A 16,854-nucleotide genomic window follows, 5' to 3' on the forward strand; every position below is an offset into this window, starting at 1 on the left:
ATTGTCATACTGCCGCTACGTTTCGTAGAACTGTCGGGTAATCTGTATTATTGGGTCCCTCATCGTGGGGATGTCTGTCTCGTAATGTAGTTCCCGGCTGGTGTACTGCCGCGGTAGGTGCATGGGGAGTCTTAGGGCTCGGCCCTGCACCTCTGGAGCTGACGAATGTGGCAATTGGCTGCGTCTCTCCACACTGCGGCCACGTATTCTATGGTTGGTCGGATCAGCGATAGATATAGCCTAACGCCACAGTGTGGTGGAAGCGTCGACTCTGGGTTTAGCCAAGGAGTAAAGCACCTTCAGATGGGCATATGCTTTACCCCAAACGGCGTGAATATGTGTTTTCCACGTGAGGTGCCTATCGAAGGTTACCTCGATGTACTTTGCAGTGCGAGACCATGGGCTCGGGCCTCTCATTCTCATGGAGTAAACGTAGATCACTGTATTGTTCTCATAGAGCGCTAACTATACCTTCTCCGTCTTTGGGATGTTAGCGGTATACAGAGAGTTCATCAGGGACCAGGACAGACCATTGCACCTCTCCCGCTTTTATTGGCCTAGTTGTCCAGAAGCCGTCTTCGGCACAGGCCTTGGAGGTCCTGTCATGGAGGTAAGATGCACTGAGTCTAACATGCACCGTCGGAACCCTTAGTACAAAAAGTCTGTAGAAGAGTCCCTCACGCCAAACGCAGTCAGAAGCCTTGGAGACGTCCAACAGAACCGTCCCTAAGTACGCCTGACGCTACAGGACACCCATAACGTCATCCACAAATCGTAATGTTTGGCATTGTGGCGCACTGGAAACCAAACTTCTCTGGAGCAACCAATCCCCCTCTGTCTATATGCTCCATAAGCCTACATATATAAATGCGTTCAAAAACCTTAGACAGGATTGGGGGTAAGCTTATGGTTTTGAGGGAACCATGCATCTTTTCCATGTTTTGGAATGGCACCTACTTCTGCATATTTACAGGCAGTGGAGTACTTGACGTTACTTAGTATATGCCTGAAAATCTCCGTGATGGATAGTAGGGGGTCAGGTGGGAGTTGTTTAAGTATAAATGACTCCACCAGGTCCAAACGTCCGGCATTCCTAGTGTTAAATGTTCGAAGTTGGACTTTGATTTTGTTACTGTCGTGATGACCTCTCCTGCTGCTTCATGGGCGAGAAACGTTGCAGGATTTCTGTCATGTTAATCACACAGATATGGTAGTTCATTACGAAGTTAGATGGACTTGCATCCAAATTTCACTCCAAGTACGTAACTCATCTAAAACTATGAAATGCTTCAGATAACTATTTGGTGGATCCAAGTCCCACATTTGTTGAGGGAATATTCTGAAGTTTAATATGATCATATAACAATGAATCAATCAACTGATTATATTTTATAGTAGTTTGAAACACAACAAAAATAAAATAAGGTTTATTGAACTCTATTAAATTATAGTAATTCGTGATATCTAGATTGAAAGAATTATTCTTCCACTTAATCCTGCTACCTAACTGCATGTAGCTCATACCAAGGTATTGGAATTTTACGATTTTTCAGTATATTTCCTCATTGTTCAAGCTCATAATTCGGCTCGTATTTAACAATAGGTACACAAATTTCCATACATTCTACCACAATTTTATCTTCTTTTGGAAGTGTATCTGTTACTTCAACTCCAGCATTATTGTAGTAAGGCAATCTAAGAATAGCATCACAAGTGTGAAATTCCAAATCAAAATTACAGCAATTTCCCTTTGCCATAACATTTCTTTATAGTCCCTAAAGAAATCAACAAGCATATTCAGAATGGATAAAGCACCTCACTTTTCTAACTCTTTTCTTTACCATTATTAGCTATACGTCATTCCATATTGTTTTATCATTAAGAGAGATAACATTATTTGCTTTCTTTACGGTTATAAAATCATATAGCCTTGCCACATAATTATCAGTAAACTTTTATTACGTTTTCCATCATAAGTTGGATAATCTGTACCATCAGCTTTAATAATACTGAAGCTCATGTACAACTTGGCATGATTAGGATGAAACCGTACATCTATTACATCTATTTTAATTTCTGTGTCTTTGGTAGGAATATTTAGATTATTTTTTGATTTCTCATTCACAAGGAATGAGTAGAACTGATTGCTCTCTATTTTATTTGTTATTTAATAAACATAAAAATTTCTAAAATAACAGTTACTGTTACAGTAGCACCACTGAAATCAATCAAATCATCATTTCTCATAAAACAATGATATTAGTTTCTGGACGAAAATAAGCAGTATACTTCACAAACATTCCATAAAGTATATTAAAATTTATATTGATTATTATAAATGGAATAAATTTGGGAACAGCATTTATAACAATTTTTTATCAGCTTCAACAATTTGGTTACCTAATTCAAGCACAATTCCAATACTATCCTTTATATTTATAGGTAATTTATCATCACTCTCAATAAAAAATCTATTTAAAATTTCATCTCCTTTAATGTGAATATTTGCCTTTTCTGAAAGAATGAATTTTTCCAAGCTTTCCAAACTATATCAGCCAACAGGAATTTATATTATTTCTCCAGCACAATATAATTTATTATTTACTGTGTGGCATTTGGATTTAAAAACGTTGTATAAAAACCAATTAGAGTAACATTATTAAAACTTTCTTGTATAGGTACAGTCAATCTGTTTTTGGGAACAGATGACATACCACTCAATTGAAATAGGTGAGTCACTTAATATTAATAAAATCTTATTTAATTAAATGAAAACAGACTGGGAATGAAAACAAGAATTCCAGAGAAGGAATCAAAAAATAAGCAAAGTAAGCTTTAATCTAATACTAGTCGATGTGCTATATAGGTCTAAGTTGTTGTGGAAAAGTAGCATTAATAATTGGCAATTATATTCTAGCTCTAAGATGGTTAAATTTGAATAACATGGATCTGTTGCATGTTTATTCAAGATGTTTAGATAAACCAAAATACCAATAATTTAAAAAATGTGCAAATCTGTGGAATATAAAAATAACTGCAAGATTACTACAGTTACTGACAACAATGATGAAGTCATACCTCTTAATCAGTGCCACAAGCTTGTTCAAAAGCTAAGCAGAGTAGAAAGAAATTGAAGTACTGGAAGAAGGATTCAAGTTTAGGGAAAATTCAAGAACAGATTATGAAAAATATAAAAAAATAAGATAAAAAAGAATATCAAATTGAAAAGTTAAAGAAGGAACAGAAGGAATAGGCTATAAGATGCAGTCTTCGACTGCTATACTGTCGCTTCTGCTGATAGCTGCTGAAGAAAATAGAGAAACTAAAAACCAAATTGTACCATATGTTCATCATCATCAAGAAGAATTTGGAGATATACCACAAATTAAACAATATGACATTCCTCAATGTGACTATACACTAAGTGAACCAGAGATGAGAGATCTATTGATGGAATATGATGAAGAAGTTAAAGATAGAAAAAGATAGCTCAGGCTCAGAGCACTGTTAAAAAAATAAAGAAGGGTGTTGTCAGAACAATAAATATAAATGAAAGAATATTAAAGTCTATCAACTACAGTGAAGACACAGTTTTGGATTAAAACCTCGCGGTACCTTCCAATGTATTGGTAAATCACTAGTAAGACTTGATGGAGATAAAGTAACGGATGGATTAATAAATCTGTTAACTAAAAACATATTAATGGACATGATATAGGTAAAAATTTGATGGTGTTGATTGGAGATATTGTGTACCCTTCAGGGGCGTTATATTCTGAGAAGAATTTAAATAAAAGAAAGTCCAGCAAAGGTAATAAGTGGGAACATATAAGGAAACCTTTAATGATGTATTTTCAGCATTGAGGCAAAGCAATCTACATGATTCACTGTAAAGTGAGGATAAAGCAAGAGGTTTTATTTTTATTTAGCGAATGATACATCACAATCACAATAACTCATAAAATACAGTACCACAGACACATTAAATTACAGTTTAGATCTTTGTATCTAAGCCATTGATCCAGTCCACCACTTCGGAAGTAACCAGGTTAGAATCAACTAGATTTCCAGGGAAGGCATGGAGGGGTCAGTCCACTGCTATATGCCTCATTGTTTGTGGAACGTCAGCACAGTCAAAGTATAGGGTGTCCACCCACCCCATTTATGAAGAATCGAAGCACTTCTTCCCACACCACATCTGAAACGGTTAAGCCTGCTCCAAGTGTATCTTGGCAAGCCGAAATCATTGAGCCTTACTGTTGGATCTTCCGCTTTCAAGATGCCCTGTGGAGTAGAAGATGTCCATTCTTTCCGCCAGCTGTGTTTGGGGTCTAAATGGTTGCTTAACAATTCCACCGCCGTTTTACATGCCGGTTTATGGGATATCGTGAATTGGGAGTGACGAGTTATTCAGTATTCCTGACCACAGATGACCCAGATGTTTTTGTCTTCTGATGTGAGGAGGTGGTGTGTTACACAACACTGGCACTCATTGGTCTGGAGTAGCAAGTAATGTTCCAGATATGATACGCATAGTGTGATGAAGTTGACTGTGCACAAGGTATTAAGCCATACTGCAGAGCAGTACTCTGCTGAGGAATAGACAAGTGCTAGAGCAGATGTTCTCAATGTGCTGGCGTCAGCTCCCCATGATGTACTAGCTAGATGCTGAAGAAGGTTACTATGGCTCTTCAGTTTTGCAGCAGATTTTGTTCATTGGGCTTTATATGTTAGGGTACTTTCGAAAGTCATACCCAGATATGTAGGTGTGCCACTGAACCATTATGCTTCCCTTCTAAAATTGACTCTTGATTGATAATTTGAGAGCCTATTGTCTAGGTGAAAAGTAGATACCTCACTTTTGTGAGGGTTCAATTTCAAACGGCATTTTTAAAGTATTTATCCATGTGTACAAGGTCTTGGTTGAGGACATTCTCTGCATCTGCAAAATTTGTGCGTTGAACAGTGAGGTTGATATCATCCGCATATACGAATTTTCAGGAGAGTGTGTTAGACAAATCATGAGTGTATAAATTGAAAAGTGCTGGCGTGAGGACCGAACATTGTGGCATACCATTACTCAATTTGCAGAATCGGCTTCATTTTGCTGAGTAAACTTGAATTAGTCTGTATCTTAGCATATTTTCGATTAAAGTTGATGTCTTCATATAGGGGAGCACCTTGATCAGTTTCAATAAGTTTGGATCTTCTCCTGGCTTCAACATAGCAATGATTTTGGTCTTCTTGAATTTTGCGGGTAACTTCCCTGATTCCAATATGCTACTAGAAAACAATGCCAAACATTGTTTTGTAGCCGGGCTGCAGTTCTTTAGTAGTTCTGCAAAAAGCCCATCTAATTTTGCTGCTTTTCCATTCTGAAGGGAGTGTAGACCTTGTTCAACTTCTTGTATGTAGAAAGGTCGTGAATATATCTTGCGAGGTTCAGTTGTCTACTAGGCTTGCCTGAGTTCGGATTATACTAGTCTTCTGAGCTTCTTATCGTTTGGCGTTCTAGAGGTATCAACAAGATGGATAGCTACTGCATTAACGTTGACAGGAGTGGTCTTCTTCGATGGTATGGAAGCAGAATCTAGTTCCCATAACAGTGACCAGGCCTTCCTGCTAGAATGACTGAAGTTTAAATTTCCCACAGTATTTATCCACCTGTCTCTCCTAGCGTTGTTCAGAGATTCTGATAGCTTACATGCTTTCTCTTTTCTGCTGTTTTCATCAAACTCTTCTCTTAATCTGATGGTCTCCTCATTCCAGTGTGGTATGTATTCCTTGCGGAAACCTCTTGGGATAGTTCTTTTGGCTGCTGCTTTCATCAATCCTACAAACCTTGGCTAGTTCTCAGCTACTGCTTGAATCCACTGGATGTTAGCATCAGTGTAGTTGGTATACATCTTCCAATCTACCAAGAAAGAGGTGAAGGCTTAGTAAAAAATATGCAGAAGAACTAATTGAATATGTTTGGATGAACGATGTTAGAGATTATTTTAATGATGGATCAGCAGCTATTCATGAAGAAGAGCTGAAAACAAAAATTATCATAACGAAAAACTGGGGATAACACAAATGTTTACAAATAAATTTAGTAATTTTATTATCAACAATCCAAAAGGAATTCCATGTTTGATCAGATTTCTGAATAACTTGTCACACATATTTTGCAAAAATGGGAAATATGGAAAAGAATTACCATTCCAAATTCATGTCTCTGTTTATGACTATTCTGGTCCAGGAACAAAATTAGAGGAAAAATTAGGTAGAGGTGATGAAGGGGTAAATCCAAAATTTCCAAAAAACCTGATTTTGCATGTAAAGACAATAACAACTAGAAAAAAACAAAAACCAGGTAAAGAACTTCAACTAGATGCAAAAGGAGGATACATTGTCCTGATGGTTCAATTGGAGAAAAATTAGCAGCTATGGCAGTCAGAGGAATAATGCATCGAAAGAGGAAGTAAGGTATGGGTTCTGATGTTGATGAAAATGGCTAGAAATATTAATCCTTATAAAAATAATTATCAACATAAATGAATAACTTGTTACCTAGCTGCAAAACTAAACCAAAATCAATTAATATTACACTCAATAATCAACACTTAAATACTACTGATAATTTTTAATTGATGCATGGAGAAGGAAGAGAGGTAAGAAGACAGTTGAAAATTTACTTATAGCATTATGTACTCATGTTGTGAGAAAGATTATCGAATACTTAATCAAAAAGAGAGATGGTTCAAGACTAACAAAACGTGAAGGAGGATTTCTTCCATTACTTTCGGTGGCATTACCATATTTAGCTGCTTTGAGCATGGTTATCGGTACATTAGCAAACACAATCAGAATTAAAAAACAAAAAGGGTTAAGAATTATAAGAACAAAAAAGACATAATTTAGTAATGGAGAAGATGGCAGATGGTGGAATTTAAAAAAATGCAAGTGATATTGCACGTGCATTACAAAGCAATAACTAATTCTGATACAGAACACACAATAAGCAATTAAAGATTAAATACTTCCCTGGTGTTTTTATGATTGATGAATTACCTGGAAGCAGTCCTAAGACTGCTACAGCTGTCACTAATTATCCTAGAGAATATGAATCTGAAATAGTTGAGTTAGATACATCTGACCATGCCAGCTGACATTGGATCTGTTAGTACATGAATAAAGATAAAAACTTTGTGTTTGATAAAGTTGAAGGAAATATTCCAGAAGTAGCTGTTAAATAGCTTTGTTCAAGTACGTTGTACTCTAATAGACAAAGCAACAGCAATTTAATGAAGTACAGGTAATTGTTGGCTATTTCTGTCTATTTGTTTTAAAACTGGTTTCAGACAATTATAAGTTTAATGATATTTTGAATCCAAAGAATGAACATTTTTGGAACTAAGGCACTGGCTGAAGACAGCTTCAACATCAAACAGCAAATTAACTTAGAAAAAGAAAAAAAAAGAATTGTAATCAAAATCCCAAAATTTTCAAACAATTATTAGAAAAGAAATAAATTCAAAACATAAAAACGTAATTAAAAATTTCTGCAAAAATCTGAATAATGTTTATAATATGTGTGCAGGATTAAAATCATTAGGATGTGGATAAATAGAGAATGTAATTAAGCACTTTCAAAATGAAATAAGATATTTTTAAAACATCTAAAGGTTATCTTGATTTTAAAGGGAGAAGACCCATAGATGTAAAAGATCGTATAGTGTTTATGATGCAGTAACAAACAGTATTTAGAAAATGAGTTAGCTAATCTTGTTACAAAACCTGAGTATTCAAGTATTCTAAAGTAGCACAGTAAAAATGTCAACAAGAAGGAACTAAAAAAAATCTTGACACAAAAGCTGAATACGAAAATATTCTAAAAAAATTCAATAAAAAAATGCAACTTATGATAGCAATATGGAAGATTATCATAAAAAGATAGTTAGCATCAATAAAACTCTGAATTATACTTTACATAGAAGTGTACTGGACAGAAAAGTGTGTGATACACTAGTACTTGAATTTACATTTAACAGAGGAAATGAAGTAAACAACCAAAACGCACAAAAACAAAAAATAGAAGACAAAGAGTGAAAGGAATTTTTGCAACATGTAAATCTGAAAAGGGTAAATTCTTTAAAACATTTTGGAAGATAGAACACAGTCCAAAGACTGCTTCAGCAGTCGCTGTCTGAGTATTCTTGAAGGAATTATTAATGAATTACATAAACCAATGAAAACGTTTTAGAATAAGAAATGTAAACTCTGTAGATATAGATTTATGGCAAGTGGGTCTAATACAAAAGGATCCCGATAAATTGAAAGGAATTTCGAAAATAAGTGAAGGATGTAAGTATTTATTAAATGCAATCAATGTGTTTTCGAAACCTGCTTGGTTATTCCAGTTAAAGATAAAACTAATAAAAACGTAGTTGATGCTTTTGAAAAAATATTTACAGAGAGAACTCCAAGACATTTACAAATGGGTAATGGTAAAGAATTCTGTAATAAAGATTCTGAAGAAATTATGAAAAAATAGATGAGTGAACACTATTCAACTCTTACTGAATTAAAAGCATCTGTTCTACAATGATTTAAATACTGCTTAAAGCAAAGATGTGAAAAAAATTCGACGTTCAAGATAATTGTAAATGGATTGTACAAAGTCCAAAGTCTGCTTCTGATGATGCTGAACTACTTGAAAACAATAACACAAAGTGTTCAACAATAAAAATGAAGCCAACAGAAATTAATTACAAAAGTTATAAGCCAGCTATCATTGCATCTAATGCTAAACCTAAACATAAAGTTGTCAATAAGTTCGAACCAGTAAAGATAAGAGAATTTTTGAAAAATGTTATACAGCTAAATGGTGAACAGAAATTTTTGAAATTAAGATGTTATTCATTCCATTCTGGTCACATATTAATTAAAGGCATTGGATGGTAAAAAAATGAAAGGAAATTTTTATGAGCACGCACTACAGAAGACAAAATATCCAGATGTATATCTAGTTGAGAAAGTTATAAGAAAGAAGGAGGATAAACTATACGTTAAATGATAACGTGTAGGGTTTCACAGCAAGTGTCCTCATTAATTAAAACTTCTGGGCTTAGATGCTGTGGTCAAACAGTAGAAATTCTTGCTCCTGACATTTCATTGCTAACTGCAGGCAACATTTTCTGAGTTGAGTCAATGCCTGGGTACTGGTCCACGAAGCTCTCATTTCTATGGTGTGCATAGAGAGCATCACTACTCGTCAAGTACTGTCGACTGTGAAACTATCTCTAACATCAAGTGCTCTACCATCTGAGCTACCGAAGCACGACACTGAAATTTGAAGTTAAAATTAATGGGAAAAATTTTTCAAGCTGTTAAAAATTATCTGTATCGTTCATACAGAAAACAATAAAACCTTACTCTCACTGAGGGAGGAGGAGGAGGAGATTAGTGTTTAACGTCCCGTCGGCAACGAGGTCATTAGAGACGGAGCGCAAGCCCGGGTGAGGGAAGGATGGGGAAGGAAATCGGCCGTGCCCTTTCAAAGGAACCATCCTGGCATTTGCCTGAAGCGATTTATGGAAACCACGGAAAACCTATATCAGGATGGCTGGAGACGGGATTGAACCGTCGTCCTCCTGAATGCGAGTGCAGTGTGCTAACCACTACTCTCACTGAGACTGGAGTCAGAAGTGTCTGCCCACGTCACATTTGTGCCACATTTTGTGTGAGTGCATGTGAAGTGAACTATGAGCAAAAATTATGTGAAAAACTGTGTAGAAACACTGAATAGCCACTGATCGAGACACCCACCAAACATTCAACAGGACAAAAAATTTGGAGATGACATGCTGTCAAGAAACGACAAAAAGGAGCACAAAACCAGTGTATAATAATGAAATTCATTTTGCATTGTAATTTTAAGAAACAAAAATTTGATTCACAGAAGATGACACATAGGTGTCGAAACATGACTGGGCAAATACAAAAGTAAACAAATTGTGTTTTTGTAAGGCTGATTTTCAAAACTAGCCGATATTATCAGTTAGCAAAAAGTAGGTGTAATCGAATTTTTCCTAAAGAATGTATTAATAAATTGTTTGCAGAGACAATATATCATGAATCAATTGCTCTTGTTTATAGTTACCCAAAATATTGAAATAATTATGCCAACAAAAAGTTCTCTGACATAAATTTAATGAATTAGGATTCTAATTAAGTTTTAACATTTCTTCACGATTTGGGTGTCTATCTTTTGTTCTATCGAATTGACTTTGTAAATTTTTTCACTATTTTAATGAGACAATAATTATGTTCACAGTTTTCATCAAATAATCTTAAAAGTACAAAAGCTGGTCTTCAATTCTGATCGCATGACTGAGGAAAAACATGAGGCATTACAGTATCTATTCATTTGCTACTTTGTTGCATTGTTTCTAAAGTATTATCAGTTACTGTATTTAAATTTTCTATATGTTCATTTTTTATTTTGTTTATATATTCCAAGTGAGCTATTTCACCTCAATACACCATTTAAAGTTTATATCATCCATGTTAAAAAATTAATGGTAACATTATTTCATAAACACAGTCTTGAAAATTTTCTGCAGAGGTTATTTTGAATCCCATAACTAAAGAATATAGACCAGGCTGATTGACAGATTTTGTCAGTTTTTGAATATATTTAGGTAGAATCGTTTTACTGCTAAAGAAATTTTCATGTTTTTTATGTCATTTTCGTTTAACATGGTCTTTAGCTACATTCCTAGAATGTTCATATCCAAAAAGATCAGCAACTTGATTTGGATAAAGTATGGATTATTCCTTTCATCAGTAATCATGAACACTTGCATATTATTATATGTAAGCTAGTTGTCGATGAGATCTACGACTGACTCCATTAATAAAAATTATTTTCTTAGATATTTTATTTTTATTAATAAAAAGTTAATGTAAATAATGACAGTCGATTTTTCATTTCCTTTCAATATCTCCATTCTTGAGTAATTTAGATTAACCCTGTAGTAATCATGTCAAGTTCAAGTTTAGTAACGTTAGATGTGGTCTGTAGGTCCGCTTGGCGATTGAATATAGATTTATGAGTAAAAATCAACAAGCAGTTGAGAATATACTGTTTACTGTGTTTAATTTTAATGTGCTAAGTACATACATTTTATAAAGCTGTAAATTCTGACCAGTATACTGATCGTGTAAGTTTCCCAGTTCTACTGAATTTGTAAGTTTCCCAGTATGTTACAATATTTGTTTGTGGTAATGAAAAAGATGTATAATAACCTCATAAACAGGATGAAAGGCACATTTTGGTTGCAACAATTCAGTCACAGTCTTCCATTTTAAACATTCTGTACAAATTACACTTGCATGTTCCAAACACAGGTATTTACTACATTTACAGCAGCTGTACCTTGTAGCTTTGTTCCTTTTCCTGTCACAGTATGCATAGCGTCCCATCTAGATGTTGCAATGTTCTGTGGGCCTTGCTTTCGCTTCAGTTTGGAAAATTTCACAAATCCTTGAAGGAATATTAGACGGTATACTACTAATGGCAGCTCTGACTCGCACGTGTTCTGTACCAAACTCATAAGACAACTGGTGCAGAGAATCTCTTCGTGGTGTGCAGCTGCCTGGGTCGTTAGCAGCATGATTCACTAAAGACTTGTTACCTCTGGCACTGAGTAACGAATAGGCCATCAGCGAATGTGTCTTAGTTGTAGATAGCATACAGCTTGTCATACATGTCTGTGCCTCCTTTCATATTTCTATACATTACAATCACATCTGTTTTGCCTGTCTCTTCGTCAACATTGGCGAAGACTGGATACCAGTACAACATTATGCCTTTCTTAGGAATATGTGGTAGAAGAGTGCAATATTTTCTGAAGACAAACGTATTTGAAACCCCTTGACACTTACTTGGCTTCGTAAATTGAAGCAGCATTTTCTTTTCGGTTTTTCGTATGGTTCCTAATAAAGCTAGCCGAAAATCGTTTTTCAGTGTTTCAACCAGCCGAATTCTGGTTAACCCAGTTATCCACTATGATATTCCTCTAGTTCCTTTGATGTAGGTGCACAGTCTCTGAACTATAGCAGGTGGAGTATTACTTACATATACGTTCCCTCTGCTTGTGTTCCAACATACACTTCCATATCAATAGCATAAAGCATGCTGGCGTTACAATGAGCAAATATTTTTATTCCATATTTGTTGGGCTTGCTGGGTCTAAGCCGATAATTGCCTCAAAATGCCTAGAACTTCTCATCGATTGTGAGGTACTCAAAAAGAGTGTACACAATTTTGCAATTCTGAACAAACATTTCAAAAATGTTTCTCACTGGAGATAACTTGTTATATTTCAGCTTTTCCTCAGTTGTTAACTTTTTGGCAGATATCTGAGAAGGAAGCCAAATGTAGACAGTGACATAATGAGCCTGAAAATTTCTGTCCCTGTGCTATCAATCTTTCATAGATTGTCTGCATTTAGATGGTTAACCATCATCATTGCAGCCAAGTACAGTAAACCTATTAGAGCTTGAATTTCACTTGAAGTCGAAGCGTTGCAGTCCCTGTCTCTGGAAAATTTCTCTCTGGCACGCGATAAATACATTCGCGTTTTCTTCTATTGTGCTGGTAATATCATCAGTAAATGCATTAGATGTCATTTGTCTTCTATTCATTTAGTAACTGGGAAGAACCACATGCGACATGAAACTACGCAAAATATAATACTAAAACTGATCCCGTTTGATGGCGAATAGCAATCGACGACGCTGTTACCGGAATTGGTCAATAAGTAAAATAATAACATGAGATTGAAACTTCCTGGCAGATTAAAACTGTGTGCGCCGACCGAGACTCGAACTCGGGACCTTTGCCTTTCGCGGGCAAGTGCTCTACCAACTGAGCTACCGAAGCACGACTCACGCCCAGCCCTCACAGCTTTACTTCTGCCAGTACCTCGTCTCCTACCTTCCAAACTTTACAGAAGCTCTCCTGCGAACCATGCAGAACTAGCACTCCTGAAAGAAAGGATATTGCGGAGACATGGCTTAGCCACAGCCTGGGGGATGTTTCCAGAATGAGATTTTCACTCTGCAGCGGAGTGTGCGCTGATATGAAACTTCCTGGCAGATTAAAACTGTGTGCGCCGACCGAGACTCGAACTCGGGACCTTTGCCTTTCGCGGGCAAGTGCTCTACCAACTGAGCTACCGAAGCACGACTCACGCCCGGCCCTCACAGCTTTACTTCTGCCAGTACCTCGTCTCCTACCTTCCAAACTTTACAGAAGCTCTCCTGCGAACCATGCAGAACTAGCACTCCTGAAAGAAAGGATATTGCGGAGACATGGCTTAGCCACAGCCTGGGGGATGTTTCCAGAAGTGAAAATCTCATTCTGGAAACATCCCCCAGGCTGTGGCTAAGCCATGTCTCCGCAATATCCTTTCTTTCAGGAGTGCTAGTTCTGCATGGTTCGCAGGAGAGCTTCTGTAAAGTTTGGAAGGTAGGAGACGAGGTACTGGCAGAAGTAAAGCTGTGAGGGCCGGGCGTGAGTCGTGCTTCGGTAGCTCAGTTGGTAGAGCACTTGCCCGCGAAAGGCAAAGGTCCCGAGTTCGAGTCTCGGTCGGCGCACACAGTTTTAATCTGCCAGGAAGTTTCATATCAGCGCACACTCCGCTGCAGAGTGAAAATCTCATTCTGGAAACATCCCCCAGGCTGTGGCTAAGCCATGTCTCCGCAATATCCTTTCTTTCAGGAGTGCTAGTTCTGCATGGTTCGCAGGAGAGCTTCTGTAAAGTTTGGAAGGTAGGAGACGAGGTACTGGCAGAAGTAAAGCTGTGAGGGCCGGGCGTGAGTCGTGCTTCGGTAGCTCAGTTGGTAGAGCACTTGCCCGCGAAAGGCAAAGGTCCCGAGTTCGAGTCTCGGTCGGCGCACACAGTTTTAATCTGCCAGGAAGTTTCATATCAGCGCACACTCCGCTGCAGAGTGAAAATCTCATTCTGGAAACATCCCCCAGGCTGTGGCTAAGCCATGTCTCCGCAATATCCTTTCTTTCAGGAGTGCTAGTTCTGCATGGTTCGCAGGAGAGCTTCTGTAAAGTTTGGAAGGTAGGAGACGAGGTACTGGCAGAAGTAAAGCTGTGAGGGCCGGGCGTGAGTCGTGCTTCGGTAGCTCAGTTGGTAGAGCACTTGCCCGCGAAAGGCAAAGGTCCCGAGTTCGAGTCTCGGTCGGCGCACACAGTTTTAATCTGCCAGGAAGTTTCATATCAGCGCACACTCCGCTGCAGAGTGAAAATCTCATTCTGGAAACATCCCCCAGGCTGTGGCTAAGCCATGTCTCCGCAATATCCTTTCTTTCAGGAGTGCTAGTTCTGCATGGTTCGCAGGAGAGCTTCTGTAAAGTTTGGAAGGTAGGAGACGAGGTACTGGCAGAAGTAAAGCTGTGAGGGCCGGGCGTGAGTCGTGCTTCGGTAGCTCAGTTGGTAGAGCACTTGCCCGCGAAAGGCAAAGGTCCCGAGTTCGAGTCTCGGTCGGCGCACACAGTTTTAATCTGCCAGGAAGTTTCATATCAGCGCACACTCCGCTGCAGAGTGAAAATCTCATTCTGGAAACATCCCCCAGGCTGTGGCTAAGCCATGTCTCCGCAATATCCTTTCTTTCAGGAGTGCTAGTTCTGCATGGTTCGCAGGAGAGCTTCTGTAAAGTTTGGAAGGTAGGAGACGAGGTACTGGCAGAAGTAAAGCTGTGAGGGCCGGGCGTGAGTCGTGCTTCGGTAGCTCAGTTGGTAGAGCACTTGCCCGCGAAAGGCAAAGGTCCCGAGTTCGAGTCTCGGTCGGCGCACACAGTTTTAATCTGCCAGGAAGTTTCATATCAGCGCACACTCCGCTGCAGAGTGAAAATCTCATTCTGGAAACATCCCCCAGGCTGTGGCTAAGCCATGTCTCCGCAATATCCTTTCTTTCAGGAGTGCTAGTTCTGCATGGTTCGCAGGAGAGCTTCTGTAAAGTTTGGAAGGTAGGAGACGAGGTACTGGCAGAAGTAAAGCTGTGAGGGCCGGGCGTGAGTCGTGCTTCGGTAGCTCAGTTGGTAGAGCACTTGCCCGCGAAAGGCAAAGGTCCCGAGTTCGAGTCTCGGTCGGCGCACACAGTTTTAATCTGCCAGGAAGTTTCATATCAGCGCACACTCCGCTGCAGAGTGAAAATCTCATTCTGGAAACATCCCCCAGGCTGTGGCTAAGCCATGTCTCCGCAATATCCTTTCTTTCAGGAGTGCTAGTTCTGCATGGTTCGCAGGAGAGCTTCTGTAAAGTTTGGAAGGTAGGAGACGAGGTACTGGCAGAAGTAAAGCTGTGAGGGCCGGGCGTGAGTCGTGCTTCGGTAGCTCAGTTGGTAGAGCACTTGCCCGCGAAAGGCAAAGGTCCCGAGTTCGAGTCTCGGTCGGCGCACACAGTTTTAATCTGCCAGGAAGTTTCATATCAGCGCACACTCCGCTGCAGAGTGAAAATCTCATTCTGATAACATGAGATTGTTCAGTAACTTTTATTCTGTACATGTACAGCTCATATAACCCTTTTTAACTCGGTGTAGAATATAACCAAAGTTTTACTCTTCCTACACTACTGACGTTGAATTGAGCACGTAGCAGTAGGTAAAGAAAGGGCAATTACTACAACCTTATTCATAGCAGAAAAGAAAGCTGTGTGCGTTTATCAGTAATATCAGCAATAGATTTATAGGTACTTGTTCTCGCATAGAAAAAAATCATATCACAGTGCCGTATTTTTGAGCCGTTTTGGGTCATGCTCTAAATTATCAAGTTCACGTATCACAGGTCGTAGGGTACAGAATTTCTTGTGAGTAGTTCCGACGTGAGAAGTACTTGTTACTCATTTAGTGCACATTTAGGTGTCAAATACTTGTAGCAAATTCCAGACTGAATGTAATAAGTATCTTTGTGATTTGAGAGAGCCCGTGAAGTAACTTACATTATTGATAGCTACCTATATAGCCTTCTTCCCCCGAATACAAATCGACAATACCGAAGATGTGTGTTCTTGAGAACCCTCCAGGTGGTGTAAATCTAACGGCTCTGCCGTCTTCCCGAGCTAGAGGTATACATCCTTTTCCTCTAAGTCCTAATCGCTTAGAAATCGGTTCAGCTGGACGGCATGTGACGTTTACTATCAAAGACATCAATCGTTGACTCCCGACAGGCCTCTCCAGCCCTGAAAAATGTGAATGAACGTCGTTCGTGGCTTTAGCCTGCGGAAGTCTAAGGATTAGCCTCGTTTCAAGTTTGAATGTTCGGACCTGGTAGTGGCGTTTCCTTGTTGTTAAATAAACGTAATGAGCTTAACTAACTGACCAAGCTTCCCTTGAAATGCCGAAATTGGGAATATCTCAAATGTGTACCAACGGCGATTTATCATTTCTTTTCGTGTTCACCAGCAGGTACGGATTTACATGGCGTCGTACCTCCGTGTATCCTGTGTTCCTTCATCGTCTTGTTTATTGGATGTTTGATGTGGATGAAAAATTCGTTTTATGTCGGGATCTGTCGGTTGTTAAGCCTATATAACTTAGTACTATGGTACGACTTAAACTAACGTATACTCTTAATTGCCCAAACAAACTGTAGTATAACATTTCCCGTACTGAGATTGCTGCATGCGCGCATTCCAAAAGCCAACAAGTTAAAAAAAAATGGCGAAACATATTCTTGGGTAGTTTCTCGTGATGCAGGCGACAAACCTGTTGTGAAAGCGATCGTTAAGGCGTAGCGTAGTGCACACCATACAGCACGTGACGATCAGTGTAACCAAACAATGATCAACGGG

At 38.5% G+C, this 16,854-nt stretch overlaps 9 non-coding genes across 9 annotated transcripts; 7 read left to right on the top strand and 2 right to left on the bottom strand.

Annotated features, from left to right (window-relative positions):
* Positions 1 to 12,860: 12,860 nt before the first annotated feature.
* Positions 12,861 to 12,934, bottom strand: Trnas-cga (transfer RNA serine (anticodon CGA)). Its single transcript has one exon. It is a non-coding gene; the product is annotated as a tRNA-Ser (tRNA).
* A 228-nt stretch (positions 12,935 to 13,162) lies between these two features.
* On the bottom strand, positions 13,163 to 13,236 carry Trnas-cga (transfer RNA serine (anticodon CGA)). Its single transcript has one exon. It is a non-coding gene; the product is annotated as a tRNA-Ser (tRNA).
* Positions 13,237 to 13,576: 340 nt separating this feature from the next.
* On the top strand, positions 13,577 to 13,650 carry Trnas-cga (transfer RNA serine (anticodon CGA)). Its single transcript has one exon. It is a non-coding gene; the product is annotated as a tRNA-Ser (tRNA).
* A 228-nt stretch (positions 13,651 to 13,878) lies between these two features.
* Positions 13,879 to 13,952, top strand: Trnas-cga (transfer RNA serine (anticodon CGA)). The gene has a single exon. It is a non-coding gene; the product is annotated as a tRNA-Ser (tRNA).
* Positions 13,953 to 14,180: 228 nt separating this feature from the next.
* On the top strand, positions 14,181 to 14,254 carry Trnas-cga (transfer RNA serine (anticodon CGA)). The gene has a single exon. It is a non-coding gene; the product is annotated as a tRNA-Ser (tRNA).
* A 228-nt stretch (positions 14,255 to 14,482) lies between these two features.
* Trnas-cga (transfer RNA serine (anticodon CGA)) lies at positions 14,483 to 14,556 on the top strand. The gene has a single exon. It is a non-coding gene; the product is annotated as a tRNA-Ser (tRNA).
* Positions 14,557 to 14,784: 228 nt separating this feature from the next.
* Trnas-cga (transfer RNA serine (anticodon CGA)) lies at positions 14,785 to 14,858 on the top strand. The gene has a single exon. It is a non-coding gene; the product is annotated as a tRNA-Ser (tRNA).
* A 228-nt stretch (positions 14,859 to 15,086) lies between these two features.
* Trnas-cga (transfer RNA serine (anticodon CGA)) lies at positions 15,087 to 15,160 on the top strand. Its single transcript has one exon. It is a non-coding gene; the product is annotated as a tRNA-Ser (tRNA).
* A 228-nt stretch (positions 15,161 to 15,388) lies between these two features.
* Positions 15,389 to 15,462, top strand: Trnas-cga (transfer RNA serine (anticodon CGA)). The gene has a single exon. It is a non-coding gene; the product is annotated as a tRNA-Ser (tRNA).
* Positions 15,463 to 16,854: the final 1,392 nt, after the last annotated feature.

Source organism: Schistocerca nitens, chromosome 5, assembly GCF_023898315.1.
Source record: "Schistocerca nitens isolate TAMUIC-IGC-003100 chromosome 5, iqSchNite1.1, whole genome shotgun sequence".
Lineage (NCBI taxonomy): Eukaryota > Metazoa > Arthropoda > Insecta > Orthoptera > Acrididae > Schistocerca > Schistocerca nitens.